Below are 15305 nucleotides of genomic sequence, written 5' to 3'. Positions count from 1 at the left end.
AGATTCCCGGAATTCAAGTATTTTCTTTTTGTTCCAATTGATTCTTTATTCAATATCCGTTAAAGTTCAAAGGACCATAGCCGACGCGTTTCATCTCGGAAAGAGACTTCATCAGGGATAAAAACATGATTTGGGATTAGGTGACTCATGCCAAAACAAATGCCACGTCTGTCATGAGATCGGAGACCTGGCCTGCAGCTTCGGTGGCAGGCTCAAGTCGGCGGCTGAAGACTGGTCAAGGTTAGCCAGGGGCTAGCAGTAATTAAATTATGGCCATATATATTTTTTTTACAACATTTTGCAAAAAACGGGACCGGCCAGATATGGACTAAATCCTGCTTTCATGTCTGGCCTGATCCGGTTTTTACTTCTAAAAATCTGGTCACCCTAGTCTTTTGGCTTTGTCAGTGCTTGTTTTGTCATAATAATTGCACCACTTTCTTGTTTGGAAAGCTACTCCACCGTAAAGTAAAAATATTCTTTTTTTTGGTGACAAAAACACACATTGTCACATTAGTCCCTGGAACGTAATGGAACATCCTTGAGTGTGGATGTGCTCCTTGGGAAAGGGCACAGTTGCATCACTCTCAGTGTAGGCAGCCAATGGCTGAAGTGGGCTGATCTATTTCTCCATACTGTAATGAGCAGAAGAAAAATGTGAGTGACATAATAACTGACCTATGGGTGACCCGAAAATGGGTCTAAGTAGGACACAACATTGGGAACGTGACAATGACGTAGAGGAGTGCTACAGTTGCCACTTGTTCTAGGATTCTAGGTTCACCTGAACAGCCCAGGTTCTTCCCTTCTGTCTGATACTTTGCAGACTCAGTCTGTACTCAGTCTGTACTGGTTTTTTCCTGGTTTAGCCCCAGTTGGGGACTCCTGGTTCTTTTAAGTAGGACTACTTCTTCCCGTCTTCCAACTTATAGGAGTACATTCATTTGATAACCCATACATACGCCACCTCCTTTTGTTTCAGAGAGGGACATTTTGGGTCAAAGTACACCCTTACAACGAAGCACCATGAATGAGCAGCTGCATCCAGGTAAAGAACTAAAGAAGGCGTAGACACACAAATAAGAGGTGAAAAGATGTAAAGTGAACTGTGTGGTTCTTTTAATTAAATTTGTATAGATATAACTCTATTAATTCTACAGTCAGGGGCCCCAGTACTGTAAGACTACGAAAACATACTATACCGTGTGTTACGTTTCTACTGATACCTAGGTGGTACCTCTATGTTATGTGGGCATGAGTGTAATGGGGGGTGGGGGGGCAGGAGAAGTTGTAGATACAAGTAGCTTCTCCAGGCGACTTACACCCCTGTCAATGGAAAGGTGCTGGTTGAGGGGGAAAGTGAAGGTAAGTGAATTGACCTGCAGCAGCTCCAAGTCCTATCCAGAAGTGAACGACCAAAAACATTTTGCTCTGGCTTTTGCTCGGCTTATTATCATTAACCGTGAGTAATGCAATCCCTACCCAGTTGCTAAGCAACCTTAGGGATGTTAACCTTCTTTCCCACCCTGCATTGATCGGATTCTATTACACGACCAGAGGCCTAATTACCGTTTTAGCTCTTTACTGAACAACTTTAGCAGCAAAGATAAACTACAACAAATATAGTTCTTCAACACGGATATCAGATAACAAGGCAGCATCTGCAGTCCAGGCCTCCATTCTCGATGACATCACAGTGAAAACTATGACATCACAACCCTCTGCATGAATAGTCCAGAGGTTGCTGAGCACACTTCCTCTTCTTTGCCGCTCTACAGCTGTGTGCTCATACGTTACATTGTTAACATTTATAAGGCTGTTTATATATTTGGGCTTCGCTTACTTACTATTTATTTGTTACTGTACTTTTTAATTCTCAGAAGGACATCAGTGTCGGCTTGCCCGCCCGCTATCAGCGCATTTATATCTTGGTTTAGACGGGAGAGCGAGGATTTGTTACATTCAGGCTGATACTAAGAAGACGTCATCAGAATTCCTATTTTTGGAGCCTTGAAAAAGCCCGATGCTCAACAGCCACAGGGGGCGAAACACTTGTCTGCTGTTGGCTCATTAGACCATGGACCATCTATCCAAGAATAAAGGAGCACATGTAAAACAACGAAAGGATCTCATTTTGATGTATTCTCAATGGTAGGACATCCCTAATCTTATCTTTTCAACACAAGCCTAAGTATTCATTACTTTGGGGTATTACACTAGTTTTGTATTTCCTTCCACAGTGGCCTGACGCAGCTCTTTCCTTAAAACAACTTTGGGCAAAGCTAACCACGTTGTATTTTATTTATTTTCCTGCGATGTCAAATGTTAAGCATCTCGATACTTCTTTTTTTCCACAGGGTTTTATGTCACCAGGTGCACCAAAACATATCAACTTCAATATTCTCTCCATATTTTCCAGATTGTGCTGGACTCTGTGGATTACCACTTATGTTCTATTTTTTCATTCTGATAGCTCTTTGTGCTCCAGCTTCCGATGGATTTCCAGTTGGACCCAGTGACATTGCAAGGTCAGGTGGTACCCGGTGCGGAAAATTTATTGTCATTTCCCCACACTGAAATTATTAAAAGAAGTATAAATAAGATGTTTGAAGCTTTGCCTTTCTGGTTATTTATTTGCTGCCATCACTTGTTTAAAATAATATTATTTTTTCCCAAAAAAGTGTCGAGAGACACCAATTTTTTTTTTTATTTTGAAAACCTATTTTTGCTATTTTGTCACCCCCCTCAGTGATGACACCTGGTGCGGCCGGCACCCCCCCACCCCCCTTCCGCTGATTGGTCCTACCTGCTATATGAAGTGATTTTTTGATCTGATGATCCTCAAATTTGGCTGATGTGGTAAATGTTTCTCGCCAGGATTTTGTCTTTGGGTTTCTTTTGTGGGTTTAAGGTTTGTCCTCTGACAGTCAAGGAAGAGAAAGCGTGTTCAGCTTCTATATATCTATGCAGAGGGCTGGGATGTCATGTGGCCTGGAGATCTGAACTGCAAACTCTGCCTTGTTGGGAGCAGTTCAACTGGCATCCATGTTGAAAACATTTATTTGTTATGTCTATCTCCCCTGCTAGACAATTTCAGCACAGAAATTAAGTCTTAATGTTCTTCTCTATGTCTTTAATAGAATCCAAAACACCTGTCACATCAGTAATGAATTTTGACATTGATCCAACACTTTCCCTTGACCCTAAGGGTCCTGGAAACATTCGCTTTCGCTAGCTAATAGTTTCTGTCGGTTTAGTGGCCTACTTTTCAGCATAAAGAAAGTTTCCTGATGTCTGATTAGAATGGCATTGACAAAGGCTGAATGGCATTCTTCGATGACTTTGAAATTTCAAGTGCCAAACATGCAGCACACCTGGCTAATGTGACAAGTTGGGTCTTTATGGCCAGACATACTGCCAAAAACGTGTGTTTTATACTGGTCACTATTTACTAATGTTTCGTCATACGTACATTTAGCAAACCACTGTATGTTTATCCCTGTTGACAGTCACATGTAACAAATTCCTTCTTCAGTTCTCTGTGCTATTTTACGACTTCATATTTTTTTCTGTTTCATGCATCGTTTTCTGCAGATTTTGCTGTTGCTGATCAGTTTGTCATTGATTTGCGAATCACTGATGCTTAGCTCATCAGGCCTGTGGTTTGCAGTTTTCCATTCACTGAGGACTGTAAGTAGATCTCTCTGTTCAAACACTGAGGGTCGGAACGGATGTACATTGATTGCTCTTTTACACTAACTAAGGTCTAAGAGGAAGGTTTCCTGCTCTTCTCTATGCACTTAGGCCTAAAAGGAGTGTTCTCCTTTCTGCAAGTACTCTGGGCCATAAAGGATGTGGTGTCCTACCCACATACAGAGGGGTGGGAGGGGTGTGGTTTGCTCTTTTCTATGCACCAAGGACATAAGAAATGTCAAAGCATAGGGAATGCCTTAAACACCAATTTGTATACACTCAGGCTCAGATTTACAAGCCTCTTGCGCCAATTTTACGCCGCCGTTGCGTCACTTTTGTGAGGCAGCGGCGGCGCAAAAGATGCACCATAGTGCGGGGTATTTACAACGTGACGCATCTGGGAGATGCGTCACGTTGTAAAGCCCTGCGCCAGAAGAGATGTACCATCGCAGGGGGAGGCGTTCCGGCGCAGGAACGCCCCCCAAAAGTGGCTGAGTGAAATCTACAAGATTTCACTCAGTCACTTTTGGACCCATGCTGCATCAAAACCCTGCGCTTGCTTGAAGCAGACGTAAGGATTGACGCAGCATTGTGCACATAGGGCCCCCCTGATCATTGCTGGAGCTGCGTCGTGCTTGTGACGCAACTCCAGCAATGCGCCGCTTTTACGGCACAGATGCGTGACGCATCTGTGCCGTTTGTGCCCCATGGTGCGCCACATTGTAAATGCGGCGCATCATGGGTGGCGGAGTTGCGGCGCACATTGCTGGCGCATCCCTGCCGATATGCAGGGATGCGCCAGTAATTGTAAATCTGCCCCTCAGTTTGCAATAACCCCCTAGTGGCACATTGTTTTGCTTTGCAGTTCGCCCTATTGCTACCAAACTTGGGGGCAGATTTATGATAACTGGCGCATCCCCAGGGATGCGCCAGTTATTTTGCGCCGCTGCTCCACCACCCATGGTGCGCCGCATTTACAATGCGACGCACCATGGGGCAAAAACGGCACAGATGCGTGACGCATCTGTGCCGTAAAGGTGGCGCATTGCTGGAGTTGCGTCGCAAGCACGACGCAGCTCCAGCAAGGCTCGGGGGTGCCCCATCTTTGCAATGCTGTGTCAAGACCTACGCCTGCTTCAAGCAGGAGCAGGGTTTTGACGCAGAATTGGCCTGAAAGTGACTGAGTGAAATCTTATAGATTTCACTCAGCCACTTTTGCGAGGCGCACCTGCCCCGGAACGCCCACCCTGCGCCGGAACGCCCACAAGTGGCGCAGGGCTTTACAACGTGACGCATCTGCCTAGATGCGTCACGTTGTAAATGGGTCGTAGGGATGCACCACGTTTACGCCACAGTTGCGCGACGCAAACGTGGCGCATTCCCATCATAAATCTGCCCCTTAGTGGAGTCACATATTGTTGTCGGGTTCATGGCTGCTCTGGAGATTTCCTATGCACTGGTGTGTTTTCCTTTGAATCAAACCCCCCCAGCTTAACTGGTGCTCCTTGTCCTCCCAGGGGGACGCATTGCACTGCAGATTCATGCAGTCTACTAGCACCTAGAGCAGATGCTCTACATGTAAGGTGCTCTCCATGGTCCAAGGGAAAGGACAATTGTTCCAGAAAGATACTTTTTTATTTGAATCTATTCATATATTTAGTACTAGAGCACATGATCACCCAGGGGCATCTTGGCGCTAGGACTAGGAGCACTAAAAGACAGTTGTGAAACGAACCGAATTAAAATGTGAACCTTCCTCAGCTTCTTGATGCGCGTGGCAGGAAACTCAAGGCCGACCAAATTGCAGTATTGTATATGAGATATCGCAAATGCGCGGACTGCCGCAGCTTGCGCGTAAGAGACTGTACGACTGAATATCGACTGCAACAATATCGTGGCATACTAATATCGAGGGACAAAATATCGAAGTAAGTGCATATAGGAAGTATACATTTACTATTCTATCCCCACATCAATCTCCCTTGAAGATTTATGTACCACGTAGATACATATATGGGCATTTAGGTATAGAAAATCTAGACTTACATGCCTGTCAATATTTAATTCTAGATATGCAGTCCTCGATATATGGTCCCATCCTTATTGGATGTCCAAGGGCCACACCTGTGTAAGGGGCTACAAAGGGAAGAAGCTGGTGTAGACATGCAAGGTTCACCAGACCTTCTGTATCTGAGGGCCTTCCTTTGCCAAATTTCTTTGATATTCCCAGAAGACTCCACTTAAGACGAGCGCCCCAGAACCACCCTTACAAAGAGAACAGTGTGGAGCTTTGTTCTCTGTACTGGCTACAAAACTTTAAACTCCCTGTCAGGCATCATAAGGAACATACAGGGCCCTTGAAGATACAGGAAGAAATTAAAGACCTGGCTTTTTCTGAACTAGGATGCAATAATGCGTTTGGGCCCCACATTAGCAACATCAAGCACTGTACAAATGCACTCACAGTTCCCATGCACCGGGAGCTGGGCGTCTGTTTTTTACTCTTGCCAATGCACTGAGGGCTAAAAGCTGTGTGCTGTACTTTTCATGTGGTCTGAGGGGCAGGATGTCTGTGCTTTGCTCGTGCACATGGACTGAGGGCTTGAAGGAACACATTTCCTTTCCCAGTGCCCTGGTATGCTTTTAAGTTTTACATGCCCTGTTGGCTGGAAGGCACATGATCTGCTCGTGTTAATGCACTGCGGGCTAGAAGGAACATACTCTGGTCGTGTTAATGCACTACGGCTAGAAGGGACATACTCTGCTTGTGTTAATGCCCTACGGCTAGAAGGAACATACTCTGCTCGTGTTAATGCACTACGGCTAGAAGGGACATGCTCTGCTCGTGTCAATGCACTGCGGGCTAGAAGGAACATGCTCTGCTCGTGTTAATGCACTGCGGGCTAGAAGGAACATACTCTGGTCGTGTTAATGCACTACGGCTAGAAGGAACATGCTCTGCTCGTGTTAATGCACTACGGCTAGAAGGAACATACTCTGCTCGTGTTAATGCACTACGGCTAGAAGGAACATACTCTGCTCGTGTTAATGCACTACGGCTAGAAGGAACATACTATGCTTGTGTTAATGCACTTCGGCTAGAAGGAACATACTCTGCTTGTGTTAATGCACTATGGCTAGAAGGCACATGCTCTGCTCGTGTTAATGCACTGCGGGCTAGAAGGAACATACTCTGGTCGTGTTAATGCACTACGGCTAGAAGGAACATACTCTGGTCGTGTTAATGCACTACGGCTAGAAGGAACATACTCTGCTTGTGTTAATGCACTACGGCTAGAAGGAACATACTCTGCTCGTGTTAATGCACTACGGCTAGAAGGGACATGCTCTGCTCGTGTCAATGCACTGCGGGCTAGAAGGAACATGCTCTGCTCGTGTTAATGCACTGCGGGCTAGAAGGAACATACTATGGTCGTGTTAATGCACTACGGCTAGAAGGAACATGCTCTGCTCGTGTTAATGCACTGCGGGCTAGAAGGAACATACTCTGCTCGTGTTAATGCACTACGGCTAGAAGGAACATACTCTGCTCGTGTTAATGCATACTCTGCTCGTGTTAATGCACTACGGCTAGAAGGAACATACTATGCTTGTGTTAATGCACTTCGGCTAGAAGGAACATACTCTGCTCGTGTTAATGCACTACGGCTAGAAGGGACATGCTCTGCTCGTGTCAATGCACTGCGGGCTAGAAGGAACATGCTCTGCTCGTGTTAATGCACTGCGGGCTAGAAGGAACATACTATGGTCGTGTTAATGCACTACGGCTAGAAGGAACATGCTCTGCTCGTGTTAATGCACTGCGGGCTAGAAGGAACATACTCTGCTTGTGTTAATGCACTACGGCTAGAAGGAACATACTCTGCTCGTGTTAATGCATACTCTGCTCGTGTTAATGCACTACGGCTAGAAGGAACATACTATGCTTGTGTTAATGCACTTCGGCTAGAAGGAACATACTCTGCTTGTGTTAATGCACTATGGCTAGAAGGCACATGCTCTGCTCGTGTCAATGCACTGCGGGCTAGAAGGAACATACTCTGCTCATGTTAATGCACTACGGCTAGAAGGAACAAACTCTGCTCGTGTTAATGCATACTCTGCTCGTGTTAATGCACTACGGCTAGAAGGAACATACTATGCTTGTGTTAATGCACTTCGGCTAGAAGGAACATACTCTGCTTGTGTTAATGCACTATGGCTAGAAGGCACATGCTCTGCTCGTGTTAATGCACTGCGGGCTGAACATACTCTGCTCGTGTTAATGCACTACGGCTAGAAGGAACATGCTCTGCTCGTGTTAATGCACTACGGCTAGAAGGAACATACTCTGCTTGTGTGTTGTATCTTGACTGTAATGTTATTCTTCGGTGCCAATGGAATCTTGCTGTAATGACATTACATGGAATGTTGAGAGTCAAATAGGCACAGTTGGCTGGGCTGAGCGGCATGGTGGCTGCTCCTGGTGGGGTCCTGATTGTAATCTTGTAACTATCTTGAATAAATCTCCCAGAATCACTTCTACCTGCTTGAACTTGATCCCTACATTGTGTTAATGCACTAATGCTAGAAGGGACATGCTATGCTTGTGTTAATGCACTATGGCTAGAAGGGACATGGTCTGCTTGTGTGAATGCACTGCAGGCTGGAAGGCACTTGCTCTGCTACTGCAGGCTACAAGAGATAATCTATTTGTTGTAATAAACTGCGGACTGGAAAGGACATGACATGCTCGTGTTAATGCACTGCGGGCTGGAAGGGGCATGCTCTGCTCGTGTTAATGCACTGCGGGCTGGAAGGGGCATGCTCTACTCATGTTAATGCACTGCAGGCTGAAAGAGACATGCTGTGCTTGTGTTAATGCACTGCGGGCTAGAAGGAACATGCTCCGCTGCTTGTGTCAATGCACTACGGCCGGAAGGGACATGCTGTGCTCATGTTAATGCACTGCGGGCTAGAAGGGACATGCTCTGCTCGTGTTAATGCACTGCGGGCTAGAAGGACATGCTCTGCTTGTGTCAATGCACTATGGGCTGGAAGACACATGCTCTGCTCATGTCAGTGCACAGCGGACTGGAAGGGGCACGCTCTTCTCGTGTTATTGCACTACGGCTAGATGGGAAATGCCATGCTTGCTTTCATGAACTGCAGGCTGGAAGGGACATGCCATGCTCGTGTTAATGCATCGCGGGCTGGAAGGGACTTGCTCTGCTGGTATCCATGCACTACAGCTAGAAGAGACATGCTCTGCTCGTGTTAATGCACTACAGCTAGAAGGGGCATGCTCTGCTCGTGTTAATGCACTAATGCTAGAAGGGACATGGTCTGCTTGTGTCAATGCACTGCGGGCTGGAAGGGGCATGCTCTACTCGTGTTAATGCACTGCGGGCTAGAAGGGACATGGTCTGCTTGTGTCAATGCACTGCGGGCTGGAAGGGGCATACTCTGCTCGTGTTAATGCACTACGGCCGTAATGGACATGCAGTGATCGTGTTAATGCACTACAGCTAGAAGGGACATGCTCTGCTCGTGTTAATGCACTGCGGGCTAGAAGGAACATGCTCTGCTTGTGTCAATGCACTGCGGGCTAGAAGGGACATGCTCTGCTTGTGTCAATGCACTGCGGGCTGGAAGGGACATGCTCTGCTTGTGTCAATGCACTGCGGGCTAGAAGGAACATGCTCTGCTCGTGTTAATGCACTGCGAGCTAGAAGGGACATGCTCTGCTTGCGTCAATGCACTGCGGGCTAGAAGGGACATGCTCTGCTCGTGTCAATGCACTGCGGGCTAGAAGGGACATGCTCTGCTTGCGTCAATGCACTGCGGGCTAGAAGGGACATGCTCCGCTCGTGTCAATGCACTGCGGGCTAGAAGGGACATGCTCTGCTCGTGTTAATGCACTGCGGGCTAGAAGGGACATGCTCTGCTCGTGTTAATGTACGGCGGGCTAGAAGGAACATGCTCTGCTCGTGTTGATGCATTGCGGGCTAGAAGGAACATGCTCTGCTTGCGTCAATGCACTGCGGGCTAGAAGGGACATGCTCTGCTCGTGTTAATGCACTGCGGGCTAGAAGGGACATGCTCTGCTCGTGTTAATGTACGGCGGGCTAGAAGGAACATGCTCTGCTCGTGTTGATGCATTGCGGGCTAGAAGGAACATGCTCTGCTTGTGTCAATGCACTGCGGGCTGGAAGGGACATACTCTGCTGGTGTTAATGCACTTCGGCCGTAATGGACATGCCGTGATCGTGTTAAAACACTACAGCTAGAAGGGACATGGTCTGCTTGTGTCAATGCACTGCGGGCTGGAAGGGACATGCTCTGCTCTGCTTGTGTTAATGCACTACGGCCGTAATGGACATGCTCTGCTCGTGTTAATGCACTGCGGGCTAGAAGGAACATGCTCTGCTCGTGTAATGCACTGCGGGCTAGAAGGAACATGCTCTGCTCGTGTCAATGCACTGCGGGCTAGAAGGGACATGCTCTGCTTGCGTCAATGCACTGCGGGCTAGAAGGGACATGCTCTGCTCATGTTAATGCACTGCGGGCTAGAAGGGACATGCCCTGCTCGTGTTAATGCACTGCGGGCTAGAAGGAACATGCTCTGCTCGTGTTAATGCACTGCGGGCTAGAAGGGACATGCTTTGCTCGTGTTAATGCACTGCGGGCTAGAAGGGACATGCTCTGCTCGTGTTAATGCACTGCGGGCTAGAAGGAACATGCTCTGCTCATGTTAATGCACTGTGGGCTAGAAGGGACATGCTCTGCTCGTGTTAATGCACTGCGGGCTAGAAGGAACATGCTCTGCTTGTGTTAATGCACTGCGGGCTAGAAGGGACATGCTCTGCTTGTGTTAATACACTGCGGGCTAGAAGGGACATGCTCTGCTTGTGTTAATGCACTGCAGGCTAGAAGGAACATGCTCTGCTCGTGTCAATGCACTGCGGGCTAGAAGGGACATGCTCTGCTTGAGTCAATGCACTGCGGGCTAGAAGGAACATGCTCTGCTTGTGTCAATGCACTGCAGGCTAGAAGGAACATGCTCTGCTCGTGTCAATGCACTGCGGGCTAGAAGGGACATGCTCTGCTTGAGTCAATGCACTGCGGGCTAGAAGGGACATGCTCTGCTTGCGTCAATGCACTGCGGGCTAGAAGGGACATGCTCTGCTTGCGTCAATGCACTGCGGGCTAGAAGGGACATGCTCCGCTCGTGTCAATGCACTGCGGGCTAGAAGGGACATGCTCTGCTCGTGTTAATGCACTGCGGGCTAGAAGGGACATGCTCTGCTCGTGTTAATGTACGGCGGGCTAGAAGGAACATGCTCTGCTCGTGTTGATGCATTGCGGGCTAGAAGGAACATGCTCTGCTTGCGTCAATGCACTGCGGGCTAGAAGGGACATGCTCTGCTCGTGTTAATGCACTGCGGGCTAGAAGGGACATGCTCTGCTCGTGTTAATGTACGGCGGGCTAGAAGGAACATGCTCTGCTCGTGTTGATGCATTGCGGGCTAGAAGGAACATGCTCTGCTTGTGTCAATGCACTGCGGGCTGGAAGGGACATACTCTGCTGGTGTTAATGCACTTCGGCCGTAATGGACATGCCGTGATCGTGTTAAAACACTACAGCTAGAAGGGACATGGTCTGCTTGTGTCAATGCACTGCGGGCTGGAAGGGACATGCTCTGCTCTGCTTGTGTTAATGCACTACGGCCGTAATGGACATGCTCTGCTCGTGTTAATGCACTGCGGGCTAGAAGGAACATGCTCTGCTCGTGTAATGCACTGCGGGCTAGAAGGAACATGCTCTGCTCGTGTCAATGCACTGCGGGCTAGAAGGGACATGCTCTGCTTGCGTCAATGCACTGCGGGCTAGAAGGGACATGCTCTGCTCGTGTTAATGCACTGCGGGCTAGAAGGGACATGCCCTGCTCGTGTTAATGCACTGCGGGCTAGAAGGGACATGCTTTGCTCGTGTTAATGCACTGCGGGCTAGAAGGGACATGCTCTGCTCGTGTTAATGCACTGCGGGCTAGAAGGAACATGCTCTGCTCATGTTAATGCACTGTGGGCTAGAAGGGACATGCTCTGCTCGTGTTAATGCACTGCGGGCTAGAAGGAACATGCTCTGCTTGTGTTAATGCACTGCGGGCTAGAAGGGACATCCTCTGCTTGTGTCAATGCACTGCGGGCTAGAAGGGACATGCTCTGCTTGTGTCAATGCACTGCAGGCTAGAAGGAACATGCTCTGCTCGTGTCAATGCACTGCGGGCTAGAAGGGACATGCTCTGCTTGAGTCAATGCACTGCGGGCTAGAAGGGACATGCTCTGCTCGTGTTAATGCACTGCGGGCTAGAAGGGACATGCTCTGCCAGTGTTAATGCACTGCGGGCTAGAAGGAACATGCTCTGCTCGTGTTATTGCACTGCGGGCTAGAAGGGACATGCTTTGCTCGTGTTAATGCACTGCGGGCTAGAAGGAACATGCTCTGCTCGTGTTAATGCACTGCGGGCTAGAAGGGACATGCTCTGCGCGTGTTAATGCACTGCGGGCTAGAAGGGACATGCTCTGCTCATGTTAATGCACTGCGGGCTAGAAGGAACATGCTCTGCTCGTGTTAATGCACTGCGGGCTAGAAGGAACATGCTCTGCTCGTGTTAATGCACTGTGGGCTAGAAGGAACATGCTCTGCTTGTGTCAATGCACTGTGGGCTAGAAGAAACATACTCTGCTCATGTCAGTGCACAGCGGGCTGGAAGGGGCACACTCTGCTCGTGTTATTGCACTATGGCTAGAAGGGAAATGCCATGCTTGCTTTCATGCACTGCGGGCTAGAAGGGACATGCCATGCTCGTGTTAATGCATCGCGGGCTGAAAGGGACTTGCTCTGCTCGTATCCATGCACTACAGCTAGAAGGGACATGCTCTGCTCGTGTTAATGCACTAATGCTAGAAGGGACATGGTCTGCTTGTGTTAATGCACTGCGGGCTAGAAGGAACATGCTCTGCTTGTGTTAATTCACTGCGGGCTAGAAGGGACATGCTCTGCTCGTGTTAATGCACTGCGGGCTAGAAGGGACATGCTCTGCTCGTGTTAATGCACTGCGGGCTAGAAGGGACATGCTCTGCACGTGTTAATGCACTGCGGGCTAGAAGGAACATGCTCTGCTCGTGTCAATGCACTGCGGGCTAGAAGGGACATGCTCTGCTTGCGTCAATGCACTGCGGGCTAGAAGGGACATGCTCTGCTCGTGTTAATGCACTGCGGGCTAGAAGGGACATGCCCTGCTCGTGTTAATGCACTGCGGGCTAGAAGGAACATGCCCTGCTCGTGTTAATGCACTGCGGGCTAGAAGGGACATGCTTTGCTCGTGTTAATGCACTGCGGGCTAGAAGGGACATGCTCTGCTCGTGTTAATGCACTGCGGGCTAGAAGGGACATGCTCTGCTCGTGTTAATGCACTGCGGGCTAGAAGGAACATGCTCTGCTCATGTTAATGCACTGTGGGCTAGAAGGGACATGCTCTGCTTGTGTCAATGCACTGCGGGCTAGAAGGGACATGCTCTGCTTGTGTCAATGCACTGCAGGCTAGAAGGAACACGCTCTGCTCGTGTCAATGCACTGCGGGCTAGAAGGGACATGCTCTGCTTGAGTCAATGCACTGCGGGCTAGAAGGGACATGCTCTGCTCGTGTTAATGCACTGCGGGCTAGAAGGGACATGCTCTGCCAGTGTTAATGCACTGCGGGCTAGAAGGAACATGCTCTGCTCGTGTTAATGCACTGCGGGCTAGAAGGGACATGCTTTGCTCGTGTTAATGCACTGCGGGCTAGAAGGAACATGCTCTGCTCGTGTTAATGCACTGCGGGCTAGAAGGGACATGCTCTGCGCGTGTTAATGCACTGCGGGCTAGAAGGGACATGCTCTGCTCGTGTTAATGCACTGCGGGCTAGAAGAAACATGCTCTGCTCGTGTTAATGCACTGCGGGCTAGAAGGAACATGCTCTGCTCGTGTTAATGCACTGTGGGCTAGAAGGAACATGCTCTGCTTGTGTCAATGCACTGTGGGCTAGAAGAAACATACTCTGCTCATGTCAGTGCACAGCGGGCTGGAAGGGGCACACTCTGCTCGTGTTATTGCACTATGGCTAGAAGGGAAATGCCATGCTTGCTTTCATGCACTGCGGGCTAGAAGGGACATGCCATGCTCGTGTTAATGCATCGCGGGCTGAAAGGGACTTGCTCTGCTCGTATCCATGCACTACAGCTAGAAGGGACATGCTCTGCTCGTGTTAATGCACGAAAGCTAGAAGGGACATGGTCTGCTCGTGTTAATGCACTGCGGGCTAGAAGGAACATGCTCTGCTCGTGTTAATGCACTGCGGGCTAGAAGGGACATGCTCTGCTCGTATTAATGCACTGCGGGCTAGAAGGTACATGCTCTGCTCGTGTTAATGCACTGCGGGCTAGAAGGGACATGCTCTGCGCGTGTTAATGCACTGCGGGCTAGAAGGAACATGCTCTGCTCGTGTCAATGCACTGCGGGCTAGAAGGGACATGCTCTGCTTGAGTCAATGCACTGCGGGCTAGAAGGGACATGCTCTGCTCGTGTTAATGCACTGCGGGCTAGAAGGGACATGCCCTGCTCGTGTTAATGCACTGCGGGCTAGAAGGGACATGCTCTGCTCGTGTTAATGCACTGCGGGCTAGAAGGGACATGCTCTGCTCGTGTTAATGCACTGCGGGCTAGAAGGGACATGCTCTGCGCGTGTTAATGCACTGCGGGCTAGAAGGAACATGCTCTGCTCGTGTCAATGCACTGCGGGCTAGAAGGGACATGCTCTGCTTGCTTCAATGCACTGCGGGCTAGAAGGGACATGATCTGCTCGTGTTAATGCACTGCGGGCTAGAAGGGACATGCCCTGCTCGTGTTAATGCACTGCGGGCTAGAAGGAACATGCTCTGCTCGTGTTAATGCACTGCGGGCTAGAAGGGACATACTTTGCTCGTGTTAATGCACTGCGGGCTAGAAGGGACATGCTCTGCTCGTGTTAATGCACTGCGGGCTAGAAGGGACATGCTCTGCTCGTGTTAATGCACTGCGGGCTAGAAGGAACATGCTCTGCTCATGTTAATGCACTGTGGGCTAGAAGGGACATGCTCTGCTCGTGTTAATGCACTGCGGGCTAGAAGGAACATGCTCTGCTCGTGTTAATGCACTGCGGGCTAGAAGGGACATGCTCTGCTTGTGTCAATGCACTGCGGGCTAGAAGGGACATGCTCTGCTTGTGTCAATGCACTGCAGGCTAGAAGGAACATGCTCTGCTCGTGTCAATGCACTGCGGGCTAGAAGGGACATGCTCTGCTTGAGTCAATGCACTGCGGGCTAGAAGGGACATGCTCTGCTCGTGTTAATGCACTGCGGGCTAGAAGGGACATGCTCTGCTCGTGTTAATGCACTGCGGGCTAGAAGGAACATGCTCTGCTCGTGTTAATGCACTGCGGGCTAGAAGGGACATGCTTTGCTCGTGTTAATGCACTGCGGGCTAGAAGGAACATGCTCTGCTCGTGTTAATGCACTGCGGGCTAGAAGG

Source organism: Lissotriton helveticus, chromosome 11, assembly GCF_964261635.1.
Source record: "Lissotriton helveticus chromosome 11, aLisHel1.1, whole genome shotgun sequence".
Lineage (NCBI taxonomy): Eukaryota > Metazoa > Chordata > Amphibia > Caudata > Salamandridae > Lissotriton > Lissotriton helveticus.
This window is presented reverse-complemented; position numbering follows the sequence as displayed.